Raw genomic sequence first — 14690 nt, forward strand, 5'->3', positions numbered from 1 at the left:
GGCCTTTGGCCCTTCTTACCAATAAAGGTGCTACTACTACAACTGTACCGCGTGCAAAGGGGTCACGTCGCGTGGCGTACATCGGCCATGCCGCTAGGGGCACGCCGAACTTGCCCAACGTGCCCAGCGGAGGAGCGTGACGTCAGCAGCTGAGCGTCGGCGTGCGGGCCTCGGAGCGAGAGTAAGACGAGTGCAAAATGATAACGCCGTGTGGTGCGTGTGGCGTAGCGAGTTTCAGTCAGCACTAACGCACCTATAATGGATCTGCAACAGATCCATCATCCAACTGCTCTTATACTGCGCTGTCCGGATCCATTCCGTCCAACCGAATTTTATCTCGCCTTCCATCAAGTGATCGGTATTCAAGTCTCGTCTCTCAGTATCCGCTTCGTTGGCCTGGTAACCCTGGTAGTTTACCATTTGCCAGTTCTATGCATTACATGTCCATACAAATTCATCTTCTTTCTCCAAATTAAAGCTAGGCGGCCCTCTCTCACAGGCGACATTGCGTAAATCTATCGCTTCACCATTTACCATGGGTCGCCGCCTTTGTTCTGTCGCCCCGTAAAAATGTATATCCTGCTTTGGTGATCCCACCTTTTTTTAAGTTGCACACCACATCAAGTTCGTTTTAGCAGGGCTTCAACAAACTTTGCCAGCGTTGCTATGCATGGCACCACGTCTATGACGTCAACGCCAATATGCTTTCCATGTCTTCCTCCGGATGTAGTTGACTATTACTCAAGTAATGAACGGGATAACTCATCACTTTGCACCTTTTCCCGTTCAGCTTTAGAACGAGAAAAGGCATGGGAAATATCGATACTTATTGTGGGGTACAAGATTTCACTGCAACCAACACAAAATTGTCATTGCTAACAGAGAAGAACCGTGACTGAATAACGAAAAACATTTAACCCTGTACAATAGATGTGGGTCATTCGGAAGCTGTGTAAAACTTTATCACAAATCTAAGTAAACGCGTGTATTTACTTAGTTTTGAATTGAGGTTTGTGTCTCCGTCTCCTTAGCATTTACGTCTCTGTGTCGGAGCATCTTCTGCCCTTGCAGGAAGGCACTTCCTGGCTCTGGGCTTGTTGTATCATGCTCCTGAGTATCGCGTAATGTACCCTGAATCGGCTTCTTCAGTCTGCGCTTCATCAGGTATCTCCGTAGTATTTGTTATCCACAGTATGTGTTCTCCGCGTGTCTCCACAGTATGCATCTCCACAGGTGTGAAGCTAGACAAAGAAAGCTTATTTCCACCCGGCGGTGCTTGCTTATGGAGGTCCCTTCTTCCGTGTTCCGGCCACAACAGTTAAAAAATCGCGAGCTGGCGAGACCTCTCTAGGCGAGATTTTTAATTAAATCAACGCAAGTGGTCAAAATTAATTCGGAGTCCTCCATTACGGCGCGCCTCATCGCCTGTGTAGCGTCGGCGTGTTAAACAAAACTGAGGGTAAAACAAATCTCCCAGTGGCAAAATTTATACATATATATATATATATATATATATATATATATATATATATATATATATATATATATATATATATATATATATATATATATATATATATATATATATATATATATATATATATATATTGCCACTGCGAGATTTCTTTAACCTAAGTTTTGTTCTTTTTGGGCTCGTATATCAAGCAAGACAACACGCGAAGCGAAGACAGACTGGGCGACCACGAAGTCATGATATATTTATACGTATGTTCCCGGCTTTTAGTCGCATGATAGGTTTTTCCTGCCTTTCTTTTTCCACGATCCAAAAGGGTACTATATCGGGCTAGTTGGTGGTGAGGTACAAAGGAAGGAACAACGCACATTTTGGCGAAGAACGGACAGAAACACACTCCACAGCGCTTGTAATGTATGTTTCTGCCCGTGCTCCGTCAAAATGTGCGCTGTTTCTTCCTTTGTATTTTTCCACGATGTTTTCAAGGGAGACTTTATGAGATGCGCCACCTATTATCATTTTATATCTGTAGTACTTTGACCATGAGGCCACTGTAAATTTAAAAAGTTGCAGAGGATCCCTCAGCGTGTTCATCATACCAGATGAGAGCACGAAGGGTCTTCTTTTGTAGAGGGCTGTCGACAAGTCTTCTGCCGATATCGACTAGAGCCTACAACGTCGACATAGTACTGTATATACTACTCGCTGCACATACTTGGTGCAAAACCGCTAGCCATGCTGCTGCGACGAGGCTGCCTCCTCATAATCTCAAGGCCAACCGAGGCTGCACGAGATTTCTACTTAAGCATGTGCTTTTCTTTGTGTTTTTTTCTTCACGATTTACGTGCTATGGAACGCGCTGCAGCCAATGAGAATTGAGAGCACGCCGAAAAATGCTATGGACGCTTTTTAGAGCGGAGCTGCAAATAGGTTAGGTTTCCATACATTTTTCAGTGTCCTCACATGACAACTCCCGAGGCTCCACGTGTCTTTGAAGCACGAGGCGTTCAATAGTGCAGTCGTTCCATAACACGCACTTAAACTAAGAAGTAGCGAAATGTAACAACGAGCAACGGCGCAACACGCAGGATAAGGATCGGAGCCATTCAAAAGCGTGAAGCGGAATTTGATCGCAAAGCGAATTCTGTTAGGTGGCAAGATGAGGAAGCCCTTCGAGAATGCGGACGGACGCAGAGCGTCTCAGGCGTTCAAGTGGACATTAATGCTTATACGAATTCAGAACCTTTAAGGAAGGAAGGAAGAAAGAAAGGAATGAAGGAAGGAATAAAGGTAACGGAAAGGCAGGAATGTCAACCAGGCGGTGGCCTATAGTGTACTCGGACCGTGGGTGAGTTGCGATGTCATTAGCCCTCTGGTCGTTGCCGGTGATTTCAACGTGGATGTCATCAGACCGGCACGCGAATTGTTCATGTGTTTCGTGTTGGAGCCATTTGCTTGCGATGCCGCAGCGATGGGGTCCCAACCACCCAGCAGCGCACATGCATCGATTTGACATTAGCCAGGAATGTGTCCCCAGTTGCGAGTATGCCGACGATTGTGTATCAAAGCGACGACAAAGCCATTGTGACCGTCGCTACTAAGATCATCCACATTACCAAGGCAAAATGGCCTTGATTTTTTTTTTCTTTGTAGATGCTAGCCAGGTGCTCATTCTGTGAAAGCCAGCCTGGTGCGCACTTTCGCCAACCTAGCCAAGCAATGATTTCGCGTTACAAACAGTCGACTCCTACATGAAACGTTCAACGAAAAATCTTTAAACTCGGAGCAATGGGGAAGGGGGATATGTTTACCGCATTATATCATAATCCTAAATTGGGGTTTAATGTGGTGCAATAACACATGGGCTTCGACGGCTGCTGATTAATTTCGAACACTCAAGGCGGTTACGTGCACAAAAACGCACAGACGTGTTTTTTTTTTCCCCCGATCTGTCAGAAACACAGTCGGTTCAGCAATGAAAGCCGCCTGCGTTGTCTCCTTCGTTAGAGGCTGGATAGGTTACCACAAACCCCATTGCTTTTGAAGGAGAACACACGCACATACATTAATTTGGTCATCGACAGATAGCTGGCTGCATTTCATCAGGGTCGCGCACTCTGTACCCCAGCCTATTGTTTGAATAAATGCATCCCGTTGTTTTTCTTGTCATTAGCGGAGAGGACGAACAATGGGGCTTATAGTAGAAAGATTTCAGCACGAGCGGCAATCATTTACAGCCCCATATCGGGCTCATTGTGGGGTTGCACTTACAATAAGCGGCCGATTTTTAAAGACGACAGTCTTTCTTGGGCAACTTAAACCCGAAAATTTTGGTCTGTCTGTATGTCCGTCCGTCCGTCCGTCCGTCCGTCTGTCTGTCTGTCCGTCCGTCCGTCCATCTGTCTGTCTGTATGTCTGTCTGTCTGTCTCTCGATTCAGCCGTCCGCCCAAAAGTAAAAGGACTCCTGAACAAGACGTTTACATACGCAAAACATTTCCAAACTACCAAATATGGTACCGTACTTCATGTTTGTCATGATTGTTGAGCAAAAAGAGGACATTACGCCTATTTGAGACAAAACATCAATACATAAATGGTACTAGTCAATGTTCGTTTAATCGAAATGGATGTGTACTTGACATTTGCGACGTAAAATCAAAATATGCGTTGAAAACAATATTGCCCTCAAAAACACAAAAAGAGCTCGCGCCCGAGCGTAGACATCGGGGCGGCATTTCAAGTCCAACAGAAACGGATGGTTCCAACAGATAGCGCGCGAGCAGTGGAACGGGGGAAAATTGAATTGACTAGAGCAAGCCTCCACCGTGTTTATCTTGGGAGGAGTTAAACGGGAGGAAGAAGAGCGCGAGTGGTGGGCGGCAGAAAACTATCGTCCTTCGACGACATTTGCAGCGAAGTGAGCAGATGCGCGGCCATTTTTTTTTTCTTGCCCAAAGACACGCCTCAGCCTTAGTAACGCACGAGAAACACCATAATACATATGGCTCCGACTGTGTTTACAAAGCCGGGAGTTCTTAACGAGCGCTGAACTATCCTTAAATCTGGGGCGCTCCTCTAGTTCCTTACCTCACCATCTTGTCTGTCTTGCTGAAAAATTCGATATGCCACTTTGTTAACTGAGCGTTGGGGGTAGAGCGCTGACAGAAACCGCGTAATGAAGGAGAATCGCGAAAGTTAATGTGCGGAGTTGGCCATATAAAGGCAGCGTGTTGACAATCGGGTCGATAAATTCGAGAGTTTCTTGTTGTCGATATATCTACGTTGTCGAGATTAATTCAAAAGCATTAAATGCGCCATTGAGCGAGTAGCCGGCGTCCGGCGTCGGTGTAACCAAATGATGGTCCCATAATTGGTTGACAGAGCAAATAGAATAAAATTAAAGAAAATAGAATGGGATAAATTCAGGCCTGGAATTCGAACCCTAGGACTAAGGAATGCGAGTTTACCACGCGTCCCATTCGCGACGGCTGATCTTTGACTCTCGCTGACTCAAGGGGGGCCTGTTAATTCGTTGTGGCCTCCGATTTAGAGACCTGTTAGAGCCATGTACTGACGCCTACAGGAATAACGTGTGCATGCTAGTTACTGTTGTAGCAAATCACGTTTATCCTAATGGAGTACATGTACGGCTTACAATGACAATGAAGGAGAAAACAAGAGAAAAGAAAACGACGCAAAGGAAGAGGGTCATGACGGTGGTAATGTGGACACAATCGCACTACTGTGGGCCTACAGGAGTGATTTGGGCATCCTAATTACAAACGTAACAAAGAAAGTTTACTCTAGTAGCGTTTAAGTAGGGCTAATCAGGGCAATTGGCCATAAGTCATAGTAACAGGGAGAAGACGCAATTCGAAAAATTAGCAGTGGCTTAGCTCGGCTACGCTAGGATATACGTAGCGTGAGCTAAGGTTCAGCTGGTTATTCTTAGCTTCCCTGGTTGTCTAGGATTAGCTTGATTATCATGATGACTGCTGCTTCAATGACACACACACGGTATACGCATTATGTGACACATGTATATTTATCAAGCGTCTCCGGCGCAGCGTCACCAATCGCCCCAGAGCTAAGCTGGTTCCACAGGCGCACGCCGGTGTTGCTGCGACTCACGAGCTATCGGTTCCACACCCGGCCACCCCTCGCATGATCATCAAGTGGACCGGGCCGCCACGTGCGGAACGGAGATCGGCGAAGACGCTGGGCGCGTGGGGAGTGTGAGAGACGCCGGGCAGCGAGCAACGTTCTGTGCGTCACGCTCATCGGGCATGCGCAGCGCGGCTCTCCAGGGGCCACGCGAAACTGCACAACCTCGGCCAGTGTAGCTGACGCTACAAAAAGATTATGGTGATGGTGATGACAAGACACGATCGCATCACTGGACACGTTTCTGCTTCCCGTGCTTTTTGTTCTACGATGAATTCTGAAAAGCGTTTCTCAGTAGCAGCTGTGAAACTAAGTCGCTCACGGAAATACGCCTCAGAAGAAGATGCAAGGGAACACAGAAATGCCGCACAGCCAGCAAGGAGGCAGGCGCTCGCTGCATCCAAAGCCACCATCAGCCGGCACCACCCCATCCGTTACGACGCGAAGGTTACACGTAGACATACAGACCACTGATGGCGAAGACCTCAGGGAGTTTTAACACTGCGTATGCTCCATCTGTTCCGTTCGTACCGTTCGCACGGGGACCCGACTGCGCCTGCGCGCGCGGGTACGGCGAGGAGGAAACCCACATCCCCCCCCCCCCCACACACACACACACACCTCTGCAACGAATGCGCAGGCGTGGCGAGGGCCGGCCCGCAGAACTAATCCATCCTACCTGAACAAATGCACGAGCGCCCAGTCGGGTCTCGGTTAACACGGTACGAACGGAAAACACGGAACATGCGGAGTGCTAAAACTGTTTTGTCGCAACAAGAGATGAGTCACGACAGACCTACCTAGGATCACGTAGCTTGAAATAAAATGTAATGCTTTCCCCCTCCCGCAGTCTCTCTAATTTTTTTTATTTGCACATTTTGTTTTGTTTTTGGTACTCTAGTAAACCAGAAATTAAACATCTGCTTACTACACGCGCCTCAATGTCAACATTTACAATAACAGACCTGGTATTCGCGCTTTCATGAGGTGGCGACATGCTAGCAGTTACAGTACCACCGTAAGAGCGCTACACCTTAACTTGATTGTAGGGTTTAACGCGCCGACGCAACGCAGTCGATGAGGCGCGCCGTAGTGGAGGGCTCCGGGTAAATTTTGACCACCTGGGGACCTTTAACGTACGCCGAAATCTCGTACACACGGGCGTTTTTGCTTTTCACCTCCATCAGAAACGCGGCCGCCGCGGCCGGGAATCGAACCCGCGACCTCGTGCTCAGCAGCGCAACGCCTTAGCCACTGAGTCACCGCAAGAGCGCTGCACCTGAACTAGTAGCCGCAAGAGCAATCACACAGTGCTAAAACAACGCGATAAAGGTTGCAACGTAACGGAGTGTATTGAGCTTTTTCTGAACTCTGAGAAGAGAGAAAGCTGATACACTGTCACTGGTATGAAATAGTAAATCACAAAATACTCAAATATTTAGTTCCGAGGCAATTGTCTCGAAATTAAATATTTCCATCTAAAGAAACGCCTGAAAGTACGCGGAATAGTCAAAATCAGATCGAAAACATTGAAAATCCTACTGTAAAGCAAAAACCTCTGCAGGATAATCTCCCCCAGCACCGGAAAACGACCAACTAAGCTTTTTCGTAGTTTCAACAAGTCATATTTCCTCCTTTTCATTACTTTTAGCACTATTCTACCAATACCATAATGAGAATCAACCGGTTCGCTAATTTATCGGCCTTGCCTCAATTGAAACTTCACCGCAACAGGCAGCTCAACGCTGGAATAAACAATTATGGAAAAGCACCGCATCGCCAGTAACCGCCTATATATCGCTTAAGCATGATACGTCAGCGACGGCAGCCATGATTCACTGCGGACCCACCGAGCAATCAGGCTTGAAAAATTCTCGACGTGCGCCGCTGTCCCTAGCGCGACGGAATTTGCCTGCTTTATCGCAAAGGAATGTCGGTCGTTTTTCTGAACTGACGGCAGCGAAACGAAAAAAATGCGCACGTTTTGCTCGCCAGGCTGTAGGTTTGCGGAAAGTTTTACGCTCTAAATGGTTGCTGCGTATACGTACCTTATGAAGACAGAAGCGTCGGGAGCGGGACTAGGCACACTCTGATCCGGAAAGACCACGTCTACCGCTGATCGTCAATAGTGTCCTTATCCCACTATCGGTATTGCCAGGGCAACCGGTTTTTTTTCTAGCACCAATAGCTGCGCTGTTCTGATAGCGTACACAAAGATAGGCGCTTGCGCTGCTCAGTGCAATGCACTGAAGAGATGTATGCACTTAACCGAGCAGCAATGCACGTTCAAAGCATGGAGGAATGTCCAACGAGTCAACAACACTGCTACGTAGCGAAACTGTCACCGATGAACGAGGCCAGGATTCCACTGGTTAGTTTGAGAGGCAGAGATTGCGTCAGCCTCACCTGGAAGTTGGGGCCCCTTGTCACTGTGGTTCGTCATCATTGGCGTCGTCGGATCGCATAGCGTGATTAATGTTCTATTACCTAGCATGACTTGAATGGATCTGGAACAGCTGTACATTCCCTGAATTGTTTTTTCTGTTACCTGAATTCCCGCGTTAAAGGGCAGGCGTTTATGACTGCTCATCTGCGCGCGTTCAAGTCAATCTTCAAGAACCTATACATCACCCATCCCGGAGCTATACAAAATCGATTTAGTAACAGGCAGTCAAGCCGCCACATTTTACTTCAAAACACCGATATGCACAAACTCGTAGCTGGGGCAGGCCATCTGCACTACTGAATATGATTGCCCACAAACCATCGGAGCTCAGTGGCCAAAGCGTTCGACACAGAAGCCCGAGCTGTATGGCACCATTATTACCTTTCTTTTCTTTTCTTCGCTTCTCTTTTATTCACAAAGAATTCGTTTTGGTGAAGATGCCGACGGCTAAGCTTCCCGAAATTCTCCAATATCATCACAGATATTCATAGCCGCACTGGTTGTAATTCTGTTGCAGGTGCAGTATAAAAACAACAATGTGCACAAAATTTTGGTGCGCTTCTCCTCATGAGATCATTCACAGTAGATGAAAGGCAGCCCTGACACAAGGAAAGACACGTACGCACGGTATAGTAAAAGTAAAACGTGAACAAAGCAACAAACGTTTACAAAGAATCGGATGCTTTATTTCGGAAAGCGGAGTTACCTAGCACAGCAGACGACAGACGATCTGAAACCAGATGACTGATATTGACAACGATGAACCGCGGGAATCACTTACTATGATTCGGATGAGCTCTTATGTAACTATTTCTGGCTATCATAAAATATCGACAAAAGTGATTTTCTGATCGTCTGCTACCTCATTTGGCTCCTTCCTACCGTGAATCACCATCGCCAGTTTCATTAACATTTCCAAGGTGGAACCGTCGTCCCAAGATAAGCTTGCACGTCCAAATTAGCCCCCATTTTCCCGTAGGCGAAAATCATTTTTAAAGCAAAGCTTTCTACCTCTACCAGCCAACGGTTTCGTCGCGTGCGCCACAAGGAGCTCCCAACCAGGCTAAATAAAACTCCTGGCACCGCCAGGGGTCGAACCTGGGCCCGAAGAAAAGCGGAGCGACAGCCCCGTCGTCTCAGCGACTAAGCTACGCCCGCACGTGGAGACGGGGAGACAGACGCTGGTTTTGATTCAGCGGCTGAAGATGGGGAGGGCGCTTTTTGGAGGTGACACATGAACCAAGGCTGAGGGGGAGGCAGTGAGAGAGATGCAGCAGTAGCCGCGCGTGCCGCCCTCCTCCTCACCCTTCGAAAGACGCTTCTCTCCGTTTTCTTCCGACGCACGGCCGGGCTAGAGCGGCGGCGTCCGCCGCGTTAGCCCGGCCGTGGCGGGCTCTGCTGCGTTCGGGACGCCACCCCCACGAATTCCAGCTAACGGTTGGCAGAATCTCTGGTTTCACTCTTTGTAGAGCCACGTGTGTGAATTCAAGTGACGTCGCATGGGTAATTGTGGTGGGTGTCGTTTACAGCTTTGCTTTCCAGTCACCTTCATAGCGTATATTAGAGCCACTTTTTTATTTATTTTCAGAATAAACAATTAAGTACTGCCGTTGTTCCTGGTATGACACAAAATAGACCCCAAAATGTGACACTCGTGTGAAGTTTGAGCGCGATCGGAGCAGCGGTTCGCTCAGGAAAAAAAAAATGAGTGTTCCATTTACCGATGTAACACCCCGTATTGGCAAGAATTCGGCAATTGTAGCCAACCAGAACCATAGCCGCTGAATTAAAAGGTAGATTGCGACCGGCCGTGTTGCGCAGCACCATGTGAGCGCCGGCGATAGAGGGGAATTTCCAGTTACCGCCGCGTTGGCGCCACTTGCTGCGGACAGCTCACTGGAACCCGTGCTGCTGACTATGCGGCCATAAATGATATGGCGGTATCGCGGTCTTCTACAGCTAGAGTGTACTAGAAGTTTTAGTACACTCTACTACAGCATAGGGTTTCTTAGTAAGTATACTAGAGAGGAAACTGCGCCTGGAAATGCATGTCGTCGTGGGGGTTTATGGGAAGATCCCCACTTTTGGCTTGGGTTTGACATGACAAATGGATTCTTAAGCAGTTTTTGGGATTTGCTTTATTCACTCTGCATTAACACGTCTATGAGCTACGAGGAAGCCGAAATCCTCCCTGTCGTGTTCCGTGAAACAGCATGCAGTGCGTGATCGTACGTGCCGTTGGTCATGCCGCAGTCAAAGAACGTATGACTGAGCGGGTAATATTCCGCCACGAAATTTGTAGCTGACGAAAAAAAGAAACAAAACGTACTTCGACGAAGGCAAGATACGACATATACGAACCCGCCGCGGTGGCTCAGTGGCTAAGGCGTTGCGCTGCTAAGCGCGAGGTCGCGGGTTCGATTCCCGGCCGTTGCGGCCGCTTTTCTGATGGAGGCGACAAGCAAAAACACCCGTGTGTACGAGATTTCGGCGCACGTTGAAGATCCCCAGGTGGTCAAAATTAATCCGGAGCCCTCCACTAAAGCGCGACTCATCGCCTGCGTTGCGTCGGCATGTTAAACCCTACAATCAATCAATCAACGACATATACGGACGCCTTTATCCGTCCTATCTTGTCAATGTCCACGACTGTTTAACGCAACGTTTTCTTTTTTCTTGTTAAACTGTAGCTGACGGTCGGTGCACGTTCACGACAAAGGAGACGTTTTGATAGGCACGCTCAAAAAACTTTCCAAACTCTTCAAACAATTTATTATTTGAAATAATGGTAAAATGAATAAAATAAGAGTCTATAAGTCCCCCCCCCCCCCCCCCAAATAATAACATTGTTCGTGACTACCAACCTGGCCTGCAGAATAGCAGACGCAACAATTCCGGCAAAAATACGCTTTACTTCCTTTTTTCTTAGTTTTAAAACAGCCTGTTTTATTTTCTAGTTACACAATTGCACACTATTCTTCGCGTTTTTATGGCACTTTGTTTAAATATGCGGTCACTAAAACATTTCAATCCAAACCAATGATGAAACTAAGGCGAGCGCATGATGTAATGGCGGTCCATGATGACACAGACGGCCTTGACATGAGCCGCATAGACGCTAGCGCCGGATTCCTCTCTAGTGTATATTGTAAGAAACTCTACAGCACACTGTCACATGTTCTACAGCACACTGGCTGAATTGTGCATGATGCCGTCCATTCTGGTCACACTACTTCGGCCCTTCGGTGACCAAGCGTACAACGGATATCGTTGCATATGATCGAAGCGCCACGTCGCGCCTTTTTCGCTTCCATCGAGAGACCGCGCCGAAATTGACTTTTTCTATTTGATTGTAAGGGTTTAACGCGCCGACGCAACCCAGGCGATGAGGCGCGCCGTAGTGGAGGGCTCCGGATTAATTTGGCCCCCTGGGGATCCTTAACGTGCGCCGAAATCTCGTACACACGGGCGTTTTTGCTTTTCGCCCCATCAGAAAAGCGGCCGCCGCGTCCGGGAATCGAACCCACGTCCTCGTGCTCAGCAGCACAACGCCTTAGCCACTGAGCCACCGCAGCGGGTGCACCGAAATTCCCAATGCCCCTGCAAGAAAATGGGTGGCTTAAATTGCTGGTGGTAATGCTATGGGGAAAGAGAAGCTTAAAATAAGCCACTATCTATTTCTTGTGCATTTAAAGGAGTGTGGTGGAATTCACGCAGTTCGGACGGGGCAGCGCCGGGCCACAGAAACGGCGTTTTGCTACGGTGCCGAAGGGCCGCATAGCACCGACACCCACCGCTATTCGCGATTCCAAGTTTTCGCTCCCCATCTGGCGGCCAGAGCGAGAAAGGGAGCACTGCTGTTATAATCGGGTTTGACTGCTTTTCTCTCCGTGATCCGCCGTTGGCGCAACGCTGGCCCTTTCTGATCGCAACCTTTTATGCTGTGCAACTGTCATTTCGACCCTCATCACACCGGCGCGAGTGCAACATGCTTGTTTGGCACCAATATCAGCACCAGTTCCTTTCGTGTACTGTTCGGGACTCGCAACGAGGCATAATGATCACCTGAGTATTGTTCTATTCAGAACTGACTTAGATCTTTCAATTTTCCCTTTTTTTCGCACAAAGCCAAACAGCAGAACAAAAATTAAGCTAAGCCAGCCCTACGACGTTTGTTTGCTTAACTGTTGTCGAAAGATTAACCCATGCATGTTCTGTAGTTCATATCTTTGGTGTGACTTTGTAAAAATTTTCCTTTAAAGTTACTATATTTGGTGTGTACAATAGTTTGGTGTGTACAATCCATGAAGTATTTATGACATATAGGCGTTTTTTTTTTTTTTAATGAGCGAAATCCACCTAATGCGAAATCCACCTAACGCGATTTTGAAAAAAAAAAGCGAAAGTTTGTTACTGGGCCTAAATGCAATGCAGTCAAAACCATTAAATGGCATGTTTTGCATGTCAACTATAGGGGAATTTAATAGCCATAAGTAATTTTTAAAAATGCGATGAATTTGAGTAATATCCGGATGATAAGTTCGAGATTTGGCTCGCACGGAACTGAAACATTCAAGTAAGTGCGGCATTCTAATGAAAACGTTATTACAATTCACTTTCAATAATGCTACGATGGAGTTTTCGCGGAAAAGCCATATGCACCAGCAATTCAAGAACAGTAGAGCTATACATGAAGAGCCGGTGAGTCCTCTTGGCAGCATTAGCAGCTCTTTTCGATTCTTTCCGTAGGGTAATTTTCTTGGGAACGCCTGAAAACACTCACGAAGTAATCAAGCTCTTCATTGTTTTGCCATAAATTTCCAAAAACGCTTCACAAGAAGGCTGCTCATATCTGCTTCACATTAATGAAGTGGCTCGTACCCACAGATAGGGGGGATTGGCCACGGCTTGTAAATATGCGAGAAGAAAAAAAATAATAATAGCCCGACTTACTCCGTAGGTACAGGAAGACGAGATGAAATGATTGTTTCACATCACAGTTTGTTCACTTCTTCTGTTCCCTTTGGCGTTGATTTCTGGGGACAGATGTTCTCCCTATCTCTTAATTGCTGTCTGGATTCATAAAAAGCCAGCTCCCAAAAGGAAAAAAAAAAGAAAACTTCTGAAAACACCCACGTAACAGTCCCAACAGTCACGCCAAACAAAAGCGAAATCCCATAGGGAAAATGGGTTTGGCTCATTTTGATCCGTGCCACATCAGGATCTGGCTCATATTCGATACGAACAACGACCTGCGTACACGTTTGCAGGGTGTCATCTCACCTATTTTCTTGCCACCTTCTTTCTAGGGGAAAGTTGCCGAGTATTTCTTGTCAGTGAAGTTTTATCTGGGTTAGTTTCGGTTTGTGCATTTGGAAGAGAAAACGCCGCATACCACTGTCACGTATGTGATACGCCCCCCACCCCTCGCCACAACTTCTATGGCTCTCGTCGAGACAGCAGCATTTGCAAATAAATTGTTGATTGATTGATTGATTCATTGATTGCGGGTTCTAACGCGCCGACGCTTCACACGCGATGAGGCGTGCCGTAGTGGATACTCCGGGTTTATTTTCACTACGTGGGCACATAAATTGTTGTAGCGCTCCTTTATAATCAAGGGAAGGACTCGAACAAAAGTATGGTGAGAGGCAAGGTAGGAAAGGGAGAAGTAGCCGAGCGGTAGAAATGAGGTGTCCATATGGTCCTGTTACAAGGCCGAAGCGTACGATTACGACCGCTACTGTCGAGAGAGACAGAGGGGATACTTTATTCCGTTTGGAAAGGAAACGGGAAAAGGGGGCGGCTGAAGAGAAGAGCCGCCTCCTTGCAGGCAGCTCTTGGTGGCCTTCGTGATGAAGTCTGCCAGGCTCCTTTGCTGCTCCAACTTTGTTCCGAAAGTCGCCACTCTGTAGTGTGGTGCGCCCTAAATGGTTTGTTTGAAGTAGCCTGGTTGGCAAGCGCCTTGCGGAATAGTTGCCTTCGTTTCGACGACGAAGAGCCAAAAGCCAAACTTACCCGTTTCATGCATAATGAGTAGAGAAAAGCGACTGGCGCAGGAAGCAGCACACTGGCGTGCTTAAAACATCACAACACGAACGGGCACAATAGCGTCCTCCGTAGAAGCCCAAACCCGCACTTAAAACCACTCTAGCGGAGTCAGAGACTCGATGAGTCTGACGCCGGCAACAGCCGCCGTGGCAAGCCCCCGCATGCGGAAGAGGATTCTGGTGGCGCCGAAATCTCCAAGTAGCCTGCGCGGCGCGATTCATGTTATGACTTGCACGGTTCTGTTCTACAAGGGGGCTTCGCAACAGACTTCTGAAGCTCCGCAAGAAAGTCAATGCGATTCGTGTTCAGCACGCACGCACGCGCGCACGCACATACGCACATACGCACGCGCGCACGCACACACAAACACACACACATACGCACATATGCACACGCACACACACTCACACACACGCGTACACGCACACACGCGCACACGCGCGAATACACGCACACGCACACACAGCACGCACGCGCGCACACGCACACACACACACATACGCACGCATGCACACGCACACGCACACAGCCATACACACGCACACACGCACGCA

At 47.8% G+C, this 14690-nt stretch overlaps 1 protein-coding gene across 2 annotated transcripts in view; it reads right to left on the reverse strand.

Annotated features, from left to right (window-relative positions):
• Positions 1-14690, reverse strand: part of LOC144151480 (uncharacterized) — a 38309-nt gene that overhangs the window by 17205 nt on the left and 6414 nt on the right. The window contains exon 1 of one of the 2 annotated variants that reach the window (XM_077682550.1): positions 7688-7842. The exons of the other annotated variant lie outside the window; for it this stretch is intronic. The gene's annotated coding sequence lies outside the window, so the exon portion shown is untranslated. Of the gene's footprint in view, positions 1-7687; positions 7843-14690 lie in introns of those variants that run through there. 2 annotated transcript variants of the gene reach the window in all.

Source organism: Haemaphysalis longicornis, unplaced genomic scaffold, assembly GCF_048455015.1.
Source record: "Haemaphysalis longicornis isolate Haplotype H1 unplaced genomic scaffold, Haemaphysalis longicornis Haplotype H1 scaffold_1, whole genome shotgun sequence".
In the NCBI taxonomy this organism is placed as follows: Eukaryota; Metazoa; Arthropoda; class Arachnida; order Ixodida; family Ixodidae; genus Haemaphysalis; species Haemaphysalis longicornis.